Source organism: Melozone crissalis, unplaced genomic scaffold (assembly GCF_028551555.1).
Source record: "Melozone crissalis strain CALT ecotype California unplaced genomic scaffold, PUWL_Pcris_2 ptg000006l_1, whole genome shotgun sequence".
Taxonomy (NCBI): domain Eukaryota; kingdom Metazoa; phylum Chordata; class Aves; order Passeriformes; family Passerellidae; genus Melozone; species Melozone crissalis.
In genome coordinates this window covers 17,575,939-17,589,176 of record NW_026535784.1, presented here as the reverse complement: position 1 = coordinate 17,589,176, position 13,238 = coordinate 17,575,939, and the positions used below count along the sequence as shown (strand labels likewise).

The window sequence follows — 13,238 nt, the reverse complement described above, 5'->3', positions numbered from 1 at the left end:
TTAACACTTTCCACTGTTCCTTACATGCCATCATAAAGAGGTACATAAAGAGTTGTGCAATCACTATGAACACAGTGGTTTTGAAGTCAAAGGAAACCAGGTGTCTAATGTCAGGGAAAGCTGGGAGACACACTGCAGAGTTCTGCCCTAACTTCTGAAGTTTCTTATAAAAGCACAGCCTGCAGGAAAAACTAGTACATTTTTAAATTCTGCCACTGGGGATGGTAACACCTCAGAATACTCTGCAACAGATGATCTGTTGATGATCCTTGCTTTAAACAATAACGGGAAAATAACTTGGAAACTAACAGCAGGATGCAGCTAAAAGTGAACATATGAAATGAAAGCCATGGGTTTGAGAGGCCTCCCTACATGATCCTAATTGACACAGCCTTAAACAGTCTTCTGAAAATGAGCCCATCAGCTCACTAGCATCAGTGCTTTCTCACTTACATCAGAGGACTCTTCTCTGGGCATTCAAGTACACATACAATTGTAGCTGATAGAATTCACTTTACAATATTTTTAGCTGTAAGTTTGATTTGTTTTCCAACAGAAAAATATGAAGTAAGAGAATGATATTGAATTTTAAAAATAAATTAATTTGGAGTTTTGCAAATTCATAACTGCTGATTCACTTTTATTCACTTTCTTGCGGAGATCAGTGGCATTAAGGCATGGATCTTATTTTGGCAGAATCTCCTAGATATTTTCCCCCAGTTTTGACACTGATTTTTTCTATAGTCTTGGGTAAACCATTTAAATTTCCATGCTGCAGCTTCCCTGCCTGCAGGGCAGTACCTGCTTCTCTGCAGCTCTTACAGCTTAACATTTGCAGGGATGAATTCTGAAGATGAAAGACTTGCACAGTAGACTTGGGCTGCCAGCACTCTGGGACCAGGATCCAGGCTCCAGGTGTGTTTGTACAGTGCCTAACACACCACAGCCCAGCACAGTGGATAAACAAGAATAAAAATCCAGAACAGAGTGATTGTAATCACCCATTGGTTTGCAGTGTAAGTAGAACAGGTCTCCTTCCTGTTTGCTTTCAGAAACCACCACAAAGATGCTTCTTTTGCCAGTCTTTGCCACCCTCCATATTTTTCTAACTTGGAGCCGTCCAATATTAGAGTGCTTATCTCTACACCCCACTGACTCCCTTACCCCTCTTCCCTATTGACCAGCCTCTGACTTGGCAATTTGAGGTTATTTCTTAAGTTTTACATGCCCAGACTAAAGGATTCAGAGGACAAGATTAAATTATTATGTAGGACCATCTCAAACAAACTGATTCCGCAGAATATACTTGTATTTATTATTTGTCACTGAGAACTTAAGACACTTTTCCTTGCACATGTGCATGGCCTGAGGTTGTTGCTTGTGTGCTTTGGATGGAGGTTTGGATCAAGCTTTCTTTTCGGGGTAGGAAAAAACAGTAAAAAAGGAGAGAAAGAAATGGTTATGCCTGTAAAAAAGACCTGGGAAAGGACTGAAGACAATAGTTGTTTTGCTACTGCAATATGCTGTTTGCTTTCCACCTTCTCCGGGCTGTCTCCTTTCCCAGAAATGAGCCATCTCCCAGGGTTTGCCCTGCTCCCTCTTCTCCCGCCGGCTGGCTGTGCGCACTGCTTGCCAACTGGGCAAATCTATCATCCAGAGAGTGTTTGGGAGCAGTTCCTCCTCTTGGCTGCTCGAGAAGGTGTGTTGTTTGCTTTGCCTAAGTGCTCCCAGGGCCTAATGCTCCGTTGTTATGTACAGACCATTTCTACTGTCATGAATCATGTTTTACCACCCCTATGCTTTTACTTCTGCACCAGGTGCTTTTTTTCCTTTTGAGCAAACACGTTGGAGTTTCCGTGTTTACTGCTGACACAGTGCATGTCGGGTACACGGCACAGGCTGAGTTATTCCTACCGTCCCACCGCCGACATGTTCAGTAAATCTGCTTCCCACTCCAGGAGCTGCAGACTCTTTGTTTTTCCTACAACCAAAGGTAAATTGATTCAGCACACCCTGAAATAATTTTACCAGACATACATGAAGAAAAAGAAATATTTCACTGAAAAAGCCTCATGCAGTCAAGCAAAATATGCCCTTTTCTTATCTTATCTGTCATGAGTAACCCAAGCTATTTGCACAACGCCTTGTGCTAGGAAGGAGTTGTTTGTACATGTTTCACTCCTTTTTTTCCAAGTTTTGAATTTTGAATGAAATCTTTCTCCTCAAACTCTTTTTACCTGTGAAAATGTTACAATTTCTCGTTCCTATGCTTCCCTGAAGGTTGGACCCAGCCCTCCCTCCAAAGATCCCTTCGTTGCAGATAGTTTTCTATTAATCTTCAAACCACTTCGGAGAGCTCGCGGCGTCTGGCAGCACTAACATCCCCTCTCCCTCCCGTCCCACCCACTTAGCCTCAGCCTAAGAGCCCTTAACAAATGACTCCCAAGGAATTTAAATGGCTAACGCTCGCTGGCCAATAAAGAGATGCATAAACTCTATAACCAGGTTGCACAGCTCTTGCCATTAGGAAGAAAGGTTGCTCAGGCAAAGGCGCGAGTCCCCTTAACCTGTTGCACTTCGATCGCAGGAGCGGAGAGGTAAGGGAAATCTTGTTTGCTCTGCAGGGCTTTTCATCTGGTTTTCATTTATCAGGGGGTTGAGACCAAAACTATGTCATCATCAAGGTTTGGGTTCAGGGGTTTGCCATCCTTTAGAGGGTCCTAAGGGGTTGTTTGAGAATTAAGCAACTGCTTGTAAGACTGAGCTGTGGGATCAACATGTGAATATCTAAAAGAATTTGCATAGCAAATACCAAAAAAAAGTCAGAACAATGAACACTAAACCACTGATATTTTAAACAGAAGAAAACAAAATCATGTTTCTGAGATAGCTTTTCTGCCATCTTAAATTAACGAAGCAAAAGGTAGCCAATTGCAACTGCTTGACATTGTGTTTTCAGTCAGTCTGTCTCTGCCATTGTCTGTGCTGCCTGGTATTTTGTTCTGCTTTTTCAAGAGATTGACATAAAAAATAAAATTTTAAAGGTGGATTATCAGTTTTTGGTGCAGAATTTGGGGTTTGTAGATTGAAGGTGGCTAGGAAGGTTTAAGAAAACAGGGTATATATGCAAGTGTTATTAATACAAATGAATCTTTATAGCTCAATGTGCATACTGAAAATTTGAAACCATTACAGAAAGTCAGCTTTGATATTCATATTCTACTTAAGCAGCATGTGAGATGTGTAAGACTTGTATGTGACATTGGACACATGACGCTAATCTGTTCACTCTTATTTATTTCATTATTAATTTATTGCTTTATTGGGGTCAGTGCTGATAACAATAGCAAAGTTTGAACTTAAACCAGGAAAAGAATAAATGTAATTGCTGAAAGTAAGGTTCAATTAAAGCCAATGACAAAAATGTCAGTTTACATGTGTTGTCCTGTCCTGAGCTAGGTGGGATTGAAACCATGATTCAAAATGTGTCTGTAAAGCACCCCCACTCCCCCTGCGCATCCAGGCTTGCCATGAGTGACAGCCTGTGCTCAGAACCTTTGAGGGATGTCATGGCAAATGCTGTGCCCTGCAGTGCTCCATGGCCTGGCAGACTGGGTTGCAGAAAGGACATCCTTTTCAGTGTTATCTCTGAAGGCCTTCACACCCAATGCAGTCTGCAGTTGGTGCTAGCTGATGGTGTTGCACCAAAGACCCTGCCAGTGTGTGTAAGAGTTGAGAGAGGTTTCTAATCAAACTGACATGGTTAATCCAACGGGACATCGAAACGTGCCCTCCTTGTTTGTCAAGGCAAGGCCACATGACTGTCTGTCAAGAACTTGTTGTAATGTTGTTGGTCTGATTATTTTTCCATGGGTTCTCATACAGATTTGCACTGTATAATCAAGTTTAGATAATATGTTGCATAAAAATAAAATTAACAAAGATTTTGCTACTCTTTTTAATGATTTCCATTCAATTCTGCATTTTACCTCCAGTCTTTGCTGAAAAAAATTTATTGAATCAAATGATCCTTGTCTTCTCTCTTCAGCTTCTAATTAAAAGAGAAATAATCTCACCTAAGGTCAGGAAAAGGTGAATTTCAAATTATATGTGTCTCAAACCCCACTTCTTTTTTGGAGTGAACAGAAATTTCATTTCAAAACCATAGATATTTCCAAGTGAGCTGTAATTTCAGTAGACTTAAATTGTCTTGAATTAACCCAGCACAGGAGAGTTGCCCTCTGAGAGATTTCCTGCCTTGGTTAAACATTTTTTTAAATTTATAATATTAACACTGGGCACGGGTAACAAGTGCTGAAAATCTCTTCCTTGTACTTGTAAATCTTGTTTCTCAATTCTCCAACCCAACGTTCAAAGGTCTTTACAAACTCCTTAGCTCAGAGGTCAGGTACAAATTGCTGCACTTTGCAGCTCCTTTCTGCCGATATGACAGAATTTCACAGGAGGGACGATTGCCTTCCAGCCCCCACTCCTGCGTGCAGGCAGTTAAAATGGTGATAGGCACAAGTCAGCCATTGGTACCTCCGTTTAATTAATAACTAACTTGGTTTCAGCAGTGCAAGGTGCATATTATAAAAAGGGTCAAATGTCAGTGCACAAAGGAAAAAAAAAAAAAAAGGACAAAATCCCAGCCACTGACTAAGCCAAATGCTTTGAGTTTAATGTACTTTCAGCAGTGAACATTCACATATTCACATCCCAACTGTGGTTTGCTTTATGTTGATCTTCATTTCGGTGACCTGAGGGGGAGGGAACACGTTGAGCCACTTTCAGCTTTTCCTGGAATCTCTGCCTCCTGCTGAAAGCAGGGCTGCAGGTTGGGCCCCCTGTTGTTGCAGAGCTCACGTGGTATACACAGAGCTTAGAGTGTTGCAATGAAAGTAGTGCCTGGGATTAGGGTAAACTCGAAATTCTGAGGCTATTTTTATTGTAGAAAATTTGATAAGCAAGTAGACTTTATACGAACAGGCAGAATGTGTTATATTTCACTCTGAAATCTCCAGGAGAGTTAGAGGGAAATGTTTGATCAGAAAAGCTGCAGATAATGAACTTTTGAGATACTATTGATAGCACTGCAGAGTGGAACATGCTACTGTAATATTTATGTAGACAGACAGATAGATACTGTGTTATAAATTCCTTCACCACAGAGTTCAGCAAACACTTTGACAGACATTTTCAATTATTGAACTAAATCACCGTGTTCATATATAAGATTTTTCTTCAGAAGAACAAGAAGCGAAATAAGTGAATGTGTTATCTTTCCCATGTAATGATTAACAGATGAGTCTAGTTGTGGTTTTGTTTTTCAGTTGCAGAATATTGCTTCTCCTCTCCTTCTTATGGCAAAAGCTTGCAAGCTTCTAGTCGATCCTGAATGAAACTTTCTCCCTTTCCAAGCAGAATGCTTTCTAATGCAGATGGTTAATGAGGAGGACACACTTACCTGTATCAGCATTTCTGCAGAGATCAGTGCTGAATTTCATTTTTGGTAAAGAAATGCTGCAAAAAGTTTCCCATCGAGTACAGCTTATCCAGAATAGGAAAGAGTACACTGAAATTTATATATCACGCATTTTCCTGTCTGATCATGGTAATGATGGACTTTATTGACTAGGCTGAAATATGGGAATTTGGGGAAAAGGGGATGGTTGTTTCCTGATCTAGACAGCTGATAATAATGATTACACAAACCATGTCTCATCTTCTCAGCCTTCCTCAACATGTGGCTTCAATACATTGCAGGGTAATAACTTCAGCCTCAGCCAGTAACAAGTCCTATCAAAATAGGGGAGAGTTATGAATTAGTGTCAAATGGAGTGGGTAAAAGATGGAGCTGGGGCAAACAGGATAACACAGGGGTTACACAACTTGTTGGACAAAGTTCTGAATGACTTGCAGAAAAGTGCATTATAAAATAAAGGGGGGGACTAGGTTTTGCTTACCCAAACTTATTACTCATATCTCATTGAATATAATTTTTGCAGTTTTTAAGCAGGGGTCAGGTCATTGAGGGACCTTCCTCCTGGGAATGTTCACTGTTAGGCATGGATAGTGCTTACATAAAATGCAAGTGGATCACACACAAGATTAAATACACCATAGAAAGATGCAGAGAGAGTTGGTAGCAGGACAGGCAGGATGTTTGCACAACACAAGGTGCCTTTATTTTGTATGGGAATCATAATTTTAGCTCCATTTTTTAAATTGTACATAAATTTCTGTGAGGCCAGATTAATACACCATGGGAACTGATATAACAAGGTTAGGGGAATTAGATCCTTAATTGTTATTTTTCTAATGATAAAGGTGAAAATAAGAAGTTTAACCTTCAAATCCTAGTTTGAAGCTGTAGCCAATTGTTGACTGTACAAATTCCTTGTTGAATTATCTGATTAGAATTCAAGTTTTAACCTGGGAAATTCCAGGATATTAATTTACAGAATAATTTCAGGTGTTTTCCTACTAAAAAGGAGGAAGAAGTAAAAGAACAGATTTCTAGTAATTTTGTTACAATTTTTAAAGCCAAATACATTGCTTTTGATTGGTGTCTGGAGAATATAACCTGTGACTGCAAGACCTTTAAAGCTGGATTTTCTGTAATGCTCATCCCTATCTTAAATATATCCCTCTTGCAGCCATTAGAGTCTTGTAACTGATGTCAGGGGAGTCATGCTACATGTGAGTACTGTCAGAAATATCACACTTTATTTTCTGTTTCTTTCTTTGAACCTAATACAATCAAAAGTCACAGTCAATTGATTTTGGTGAGTTTTAAATGGAACAAACAATTTTTAACATGTTTAGCCACTTAAGACAAATTTAAGCAACTGAAAACGAAGCACAGACTTCCCTGCAGTAAATCCACCCTGAAGACTGCTTTTCAGGCCTTGAGCATTAACTTGCCCTATACAAAGTGAACATAACTAACTGACCAGAATAAAACTGAAGTTTAAGCATGAAATACAAACTCTTGCAATCAATCAGAACTCTGATGATAGCCTCTAGATTAGAATGCTAATTGTCACCATAGTAGAAGTGGGAATTTCATAAAATCATAGAATCTTTAAGTTGGAAAAGACCTCTAAGATGGTTGAATCCAACCATTAGCTGAACACTGCAAAGCCCACCACTAAACCAGGTCCCTAAGTGCCACATCTGCATATCTTTTAAATACCTCTGGAGTTGGTATTTAAGCACTTCCCTGAGCAGCCTGTTCCAATGTTTACAGCCCTTTCAATGAAGAAATCTTTCTTTCCCTGGTGCAACTTGTGGCTGTTTCCTTTTGTCCTAATTTCAGCAGCTAGCCTCAGGATTTAATAGTCTGGTTTATCCTACCTCTCAGGCATTGTTGTTCTCTATATTTAAGCATAATACTTCTAGTGGGCAGAGAGCCTCTGCTTGTGCATGTTCTTGTCTGAACATACGTGGGAAATACGTGGTGCAGCAAATGCTGCTCCGTGCACATCTCATTGTGTTTGTGCAGCACCTGAGCAAAACGTTCCTGACCCTGGCTGGAGAGGGACAAGTTCAATGACCCAGTTGAGGCATGCAGATGATGATGAGAATAAGCAGTCCTTTAGCAGTGCTGGCAGGAGGATAAATTGCACAGCAGACAGACATGTCATTGTCAATGAACTCTGAGGTTACTTTCTTCCAAGCCGTTCATCACAAGCTACTCATCAAGCCTCTCGCCAGCCGTTGTTCCTGCCCTTCAGGTCTGCTGACTCAGTTCACCACTTTTTCCACTGAGTTTTGCCAAAATGGTCTAGATTATGAAAATTCACCTTTTCAAAATGTTTCACCTAGCCTGCAGCAACTTCTTCGCTCAGTTCAGCTGCAGGTAAAGATGTGTCTGACGCACTGCAGACATTGTCATGGCCTGTTGGCCTCAGGTATGGCTTTTTTGTAAAAGGGTGAAGGCATCATCCATCCCATCCAGCCTTTGCTTTCCTGCCTGAAAGACCTTCAGAAAAGGGCCTTGGCCAAAAAGCTGTACTGAAATGCTGCACTCTGTTGCACTGACCCAAATCACAAATTTCAGCTTTGGACACCTGAATTTCATTAATGGCAGAATGTAGGAAATCAAGTGTGATCCAGTTCCTGTTGATCCCCACACTGGCCCCAGATCCTGCAGCTGGGCATGCCGTGGCTCAGCTTGGGCAACAAAGACACCTGCTTTTTCAGCTCATTGATGAAATTAGTGAGGAGGAAAAGAGTGACAGTCTTGTCAAGAAAGAGCAAAGTGAGGTATAATGACACTGTAATCATCTTTAAGCAGGGAGGTAATTTGCACAGGACACTTGAAGCAATGCACAAGTCACTACCTTATTTAGAATTGATGAGGCTGTTGAATTTTTCTGTTCAGCCAATAGATCTCTAAACAGGCAAACTGTGTTTGCAGCAGAAGCATTTTTAGGGTGTCTGATGTTTGTGGTAAAATTACACAGTTGTTCTTAGTAAGCTGTTGGTTTTGTATGCATTTTATGAATATAAAGTTGTCATGGAAATAGAGTCAGGATCTGAAAATAAAGAACTTTAATGGCAGCCATGCTTTTAGAGCTGCTGCCTATCATCATCAGGATCAACATTTTCCCTTATTATTTCAAGTAAAATACCAGGAAGGTCACATTTAAACCAGTAGCTGTTATTTTCCTCTGTCAGCTGGGTGTATTTGAAATTTCAGCAACTGTCTTTCCCTCTGTGGTTTAAAATACAAAACTGTGGCAGTTTCTTGAAGGAAGCAGTAGCTGTGCAGAGTCCATGAGGACACACCCTGTCAGCTCAGTGGGAGTTTGTGCAGTACAGGGTCTGCAGGTGGGGCACAGGTGTCCCCATCCCTCCCCTGGACAGTTATCACAGAGACAGCACATCTCCCTGGTCTCTCCAGTTGCCTGTGGTGGTGCTGGCACCTGTCCCCAGGCTTTGTGACTGCCAGCAGTTGTGTCACCCACAGATGATGCCACTAAATCCATGTAACACAAAACTGGGAGGGTGAATTAAGTCCAGACATAAACAACCTCATTTTCTAGGAGCACGTGAGTGAGGTGGACACACAGTTACTGCCACAAGGACACTGGCTGTGTCCCTGTGTTTGTAAAAGCCTGTTTGACCACACTAGGATCAACAGAGGAGAACGTGTCTGCCTAACTTCACAGGGCACTTGCCCGGTGCTGGACTAACCCAGGGATAAGTTCCTTTGTGGACTTTGGGCATTGCTTTCCTGATGGGGCCCCAAGCTGCCTTTGCCCTGGGACATCACCATCTGGCCCTGCATTGTTGTTGATCAAGGTGTGGTATTTCTACTTAATAAAATACCTGCCTCAGTTAATCAGCCTGCCCACAGTATGCTTTAGGTCAGTCACTGCCAACGCAGTAACCTTGCCATTTAATATTCTGGGATGTGGGATGCAAGTGCCTTTAAAGAGAAGGTAATTAATGTTTAGGGCAACAATTATTTACAATCTTCCTACTGGCAGCAGAGGAGTTTCACAAGCAAGGTGAAGTGAAATTTGAATGGTTTCAGTGCAACATGTATGTCTGCTAGTTCACCTGTGCAAGGAAGTCCTTGGAACAGAGGACTGAGGGGCTCGCTCATGTCTCACTCCTGAGAGGCTCTAAGTCTCACTCCTGGTAGGCTGGCAGATGTTAGCATCCATCTAACAACATCTGGTGCGAACAATCAAGCAGGATTTACCTTTTTCTAAAAAGAAGCAAAGGACTCGTCTCAGTCCTGATAGTGAGTCATTTAAAACTTGTCTGTCTCCAAAACACAACCTTTCTTGTTAAAAATATTTATGTCTGTCTCTCTTTTTTTGAACCTATGTTATCAAGATCAGGTGTACCTTCCTCCTCAGAGTCTAGAAACCCAGCACTTATATTTCAGAAGACACTGCATTTTAATGGAGATTAAATTTTTGCCTTTGCTAGCATTAATCTCACTTATTGGATGCTGGGAATCAGTTTGTCTTTATTAAGGCCACTAGACCCATATTAACAGCCCGTGCCTTGTGTAGACCCACAACACAGGGTAGCAGGTTTTCATGACCAGTTTATTGTTGACTTTAAAAATGCACAAGCAGGTTTTAACACTTTGGAAACTGGTATTTTCAAAAACTGTTTTCTTGAGAGGGATTGCATTTCAGTCTGAAAAGGGTTAAATTGTGTTGGTAGCCCATTTTGAAAGGCGGTAGCAGCAGAAGAGAAGAGCTCTCAGACCAGACAGGCTGTGCATTTTCTCATCAAGCTACAGATGATCACTGATGATAAATGTTCTGGTAACATTTATCAAGGTGTTGATTGCATGAACGTAGTCAAGGTGTTGATTGTGTAACACGACAATGAACAAGTTGTTAAGTGTGTATTTAGTTACAAAAATTAGGGCTATATGGGCCCTATAACTTTCTTAGGTAGGACTTACTTATGAAACCCAGCTCTATGTAGCTGCACAGGAAAAAAAACCCAAACCACATTTGATCATGAATCTTGATTCAAAACAAATTACATATGGATAAATGCATTTTAGGTTCATAAGGAATTTTTAATGATGCACTATCACAAATGGTGTGTGGCAGTGTCTGCAGCAAAGGTGGCCAGCAGCACTTAGAAGCAGCTTCAGGTACAACTTGCAATATGAGAAATCATCTTGCTGGTGCAGTGCAAAGTGCTGGAGAACATGCAATCACCTGCATGGCCATTGAATTACCAACTGGTTTCTGGGGGTCAGGGGAGATTTTTTCATCTCCCCTCACTCCACAAATCCAGTAGCCATCTGTAGCTTTCCAGACTATAGCCCCAGACACAGAGCCCTGCAGATAACAAAGATATAGACACCTATTTTGTGAGTTGACCTGAAACAGGTGGCTTGAATGGAATTGGTAATTTTTAAACTTAGCCAAACTTGGGGTGATAAGTACTTGACTTGCCAACAGGTGGCTCATGTAAAGGTAATTATTATTTCCACCAAAGTGTTTGTATAACCAGCTGTGCTTTTATTCCAAGAAAGGTGAAGTTACACTTCTAGGAGCAAACTGTCAAGTGAAAAATGAAGATGTTTTACTCTGTCTTAAGTTCTTAATTATTTCAAATAATTCCCAGGAATAAAATTAAAATGTGTGTTAAAGGGTGTCTGTTAAATAACTGTTAAAGGGTGATGTTTGAATCTGAGAGAAATGTGTATCAACAGTTCAAGAAGCTATCCATGACAGATAAGGCTTCAAAGGAATCATGTTTAGTAAAGTATTACCTGAGCATCAGCATCACTTTTACTGCTCTCCACTTTCTTTATCTTCTCCTCTGCTCTCCATATTCTTAAATTAAAATGGCTCAGATGCATCAACATGCAACACTCATAGCCAAAAAACACGTGCAGGATCAGGTCCTACCACAGACCAAAGCTCAGAGGTCTGGTTTCCCAATCCCAAATACATTTAGGAGTTGAACCAGGCTCAACAGTGTTTGCCCTGGCTTGTGCAGAGGCACCTCTGGGTATAGACCAGCACAGCTCTGGACAGCTCAGGAGCTTTACTGAAAACAATCTGAGGTGCTGAGGTTACTAGGATTTTAATAGATTTTGTGAACCATACAAATCAGACTTTGGTGCCTAAAATTTGTGCTGATATTTTTGTGAACTTGGTCTTGCTGCACTAATGAAAAATCTTCCTTGGTGGTCATCAATGCAATAATGGGACAGAGAGAAGCCTGTCTCACTGAATAAGAAAACTGTATAGAATAAATAAATCTCTCTGAAGCTTCATCCTTTTTTTTATTTAAAATAAAAAATAACCCTGTCAAACCTATATATTGGGAACATTTCTTACAGCGGTTCGCAGTGTCCTACAAGGGTGAGTGTATTTTGACAGTTCCATCAAGAGACTGGTGATGAATGCAAGTCATGACAAATAAATCAGTGAAGGAAAGACTGATGGAGTTGTAGAATGCCATGGGAAGGAGCCAACTGTGTAACATTCAATAGGTGGGATCTGTTCGAAATGCAGTTGGGATAGGGCTGAATGCAAGGTTGTGGCATTCAGAGTAGTAAACACAAGTCATGCCTGCTACATGGGACATAACCAGAGCACGTGGTGCTTCTATAGAGGATTTGAGGTTAGAATTGAAAAAACCCCTCCCAACTCCATGTGACTTGCCAGTGACAAGGTGTGAAGAAGCAGGCTTTGGCAAGATACACATGGGGAGAAGGAGGGATGATCTTCATCCCTGTATATAGCAAAGGTGAAAAAGGCTGAAACTCTAGAGAGCTGTCAAAAGACCAAAACCCAATAATTTTAGGATAAAGTGACTAATTGTGAGCTTAGCCTGCAAGTTCTATTCAAAAGACAGACTTGTGTTGTGATTCAGTGACTTAAATATCACTAGAAGGCATAAGCAGAGGTCTTGAAAGAGTGTTTAGTCTATCTAATCCTGTCTGGAAGCAAAAGCCAGAGAAATTCTCATAAGAAATATTGCACACTTACTTGTATGATGGAGTGGTTAGCAAACAAGCCATACAGGGATGTGTGGTCCACAGTTCTCTGATTCCTTACAGCCAAGGTCCTTGTGGAAAATACAATTTACTCAGATAAATGCTGTAGCACCTAATGTGCAGATAACACTAAAATGTAATGGTCCATGTCATATACAATCACTTGTATTAAATTGTCTGGTGGACCATTGCAGCTTTAAAAGTCAATGAACTAAGTACTCTCAGAGTCCAAGGTGTCTTATTTAATTGTGCTCAGAAAGAAAGCTCACTGTCTTGCAGTTTTGGTTGTTAGCATGGTCATTTCCTGTATGTCTACATTTCCTGCTCTCTGCCTGTGTTCAAATGCAGAATAAGGTTTCTGTGATTAGCCTTCTTCTTGCAGGCTTGCGGTGCCATGCTTGGTTTAAAGCACAGCCTCTCATAAAGGAGTGATTCTCTTCAGCTTTTGTCAAGTCCTGCTGTAATAATGGAAGAGACAAACACCTCAGACATTGTAACACATGCAGTAGGCAACTCAGAAGCTTGTCAGATCATTCTTTGCACAAAAGAACAAGAATTGTCCCCCACCCCCACTGCTAAAGTGAATTTATTATTTCCTACTTGACAGTTACTGCAGAGGTCTAGAGGAGCAAGGGGTTGTTATCAAATGGAAACTGTCTGGTGCTTCTCATGCATTTGCCACCTTTCACCACGGAATATGGCACCTGGTGGTTGTGCTGTTCAGGAGTAAATGGAT

The 13,238-nt window shown here is 40.9% G+C and overlaps 1 protein-coding gene across 1 annotated transcript in view; it reads left to right on the top strand.

Moving 5' to 3' along the window:
* The window catches only part of RBM47 (RNA binding motif protein 47), a 73,418-nt gene that overhangs the window by 52,477 nt on the left and 7,703 nt on the right, over nt 1-13,238 (top strand). The window lies entirely within an intron of this gene.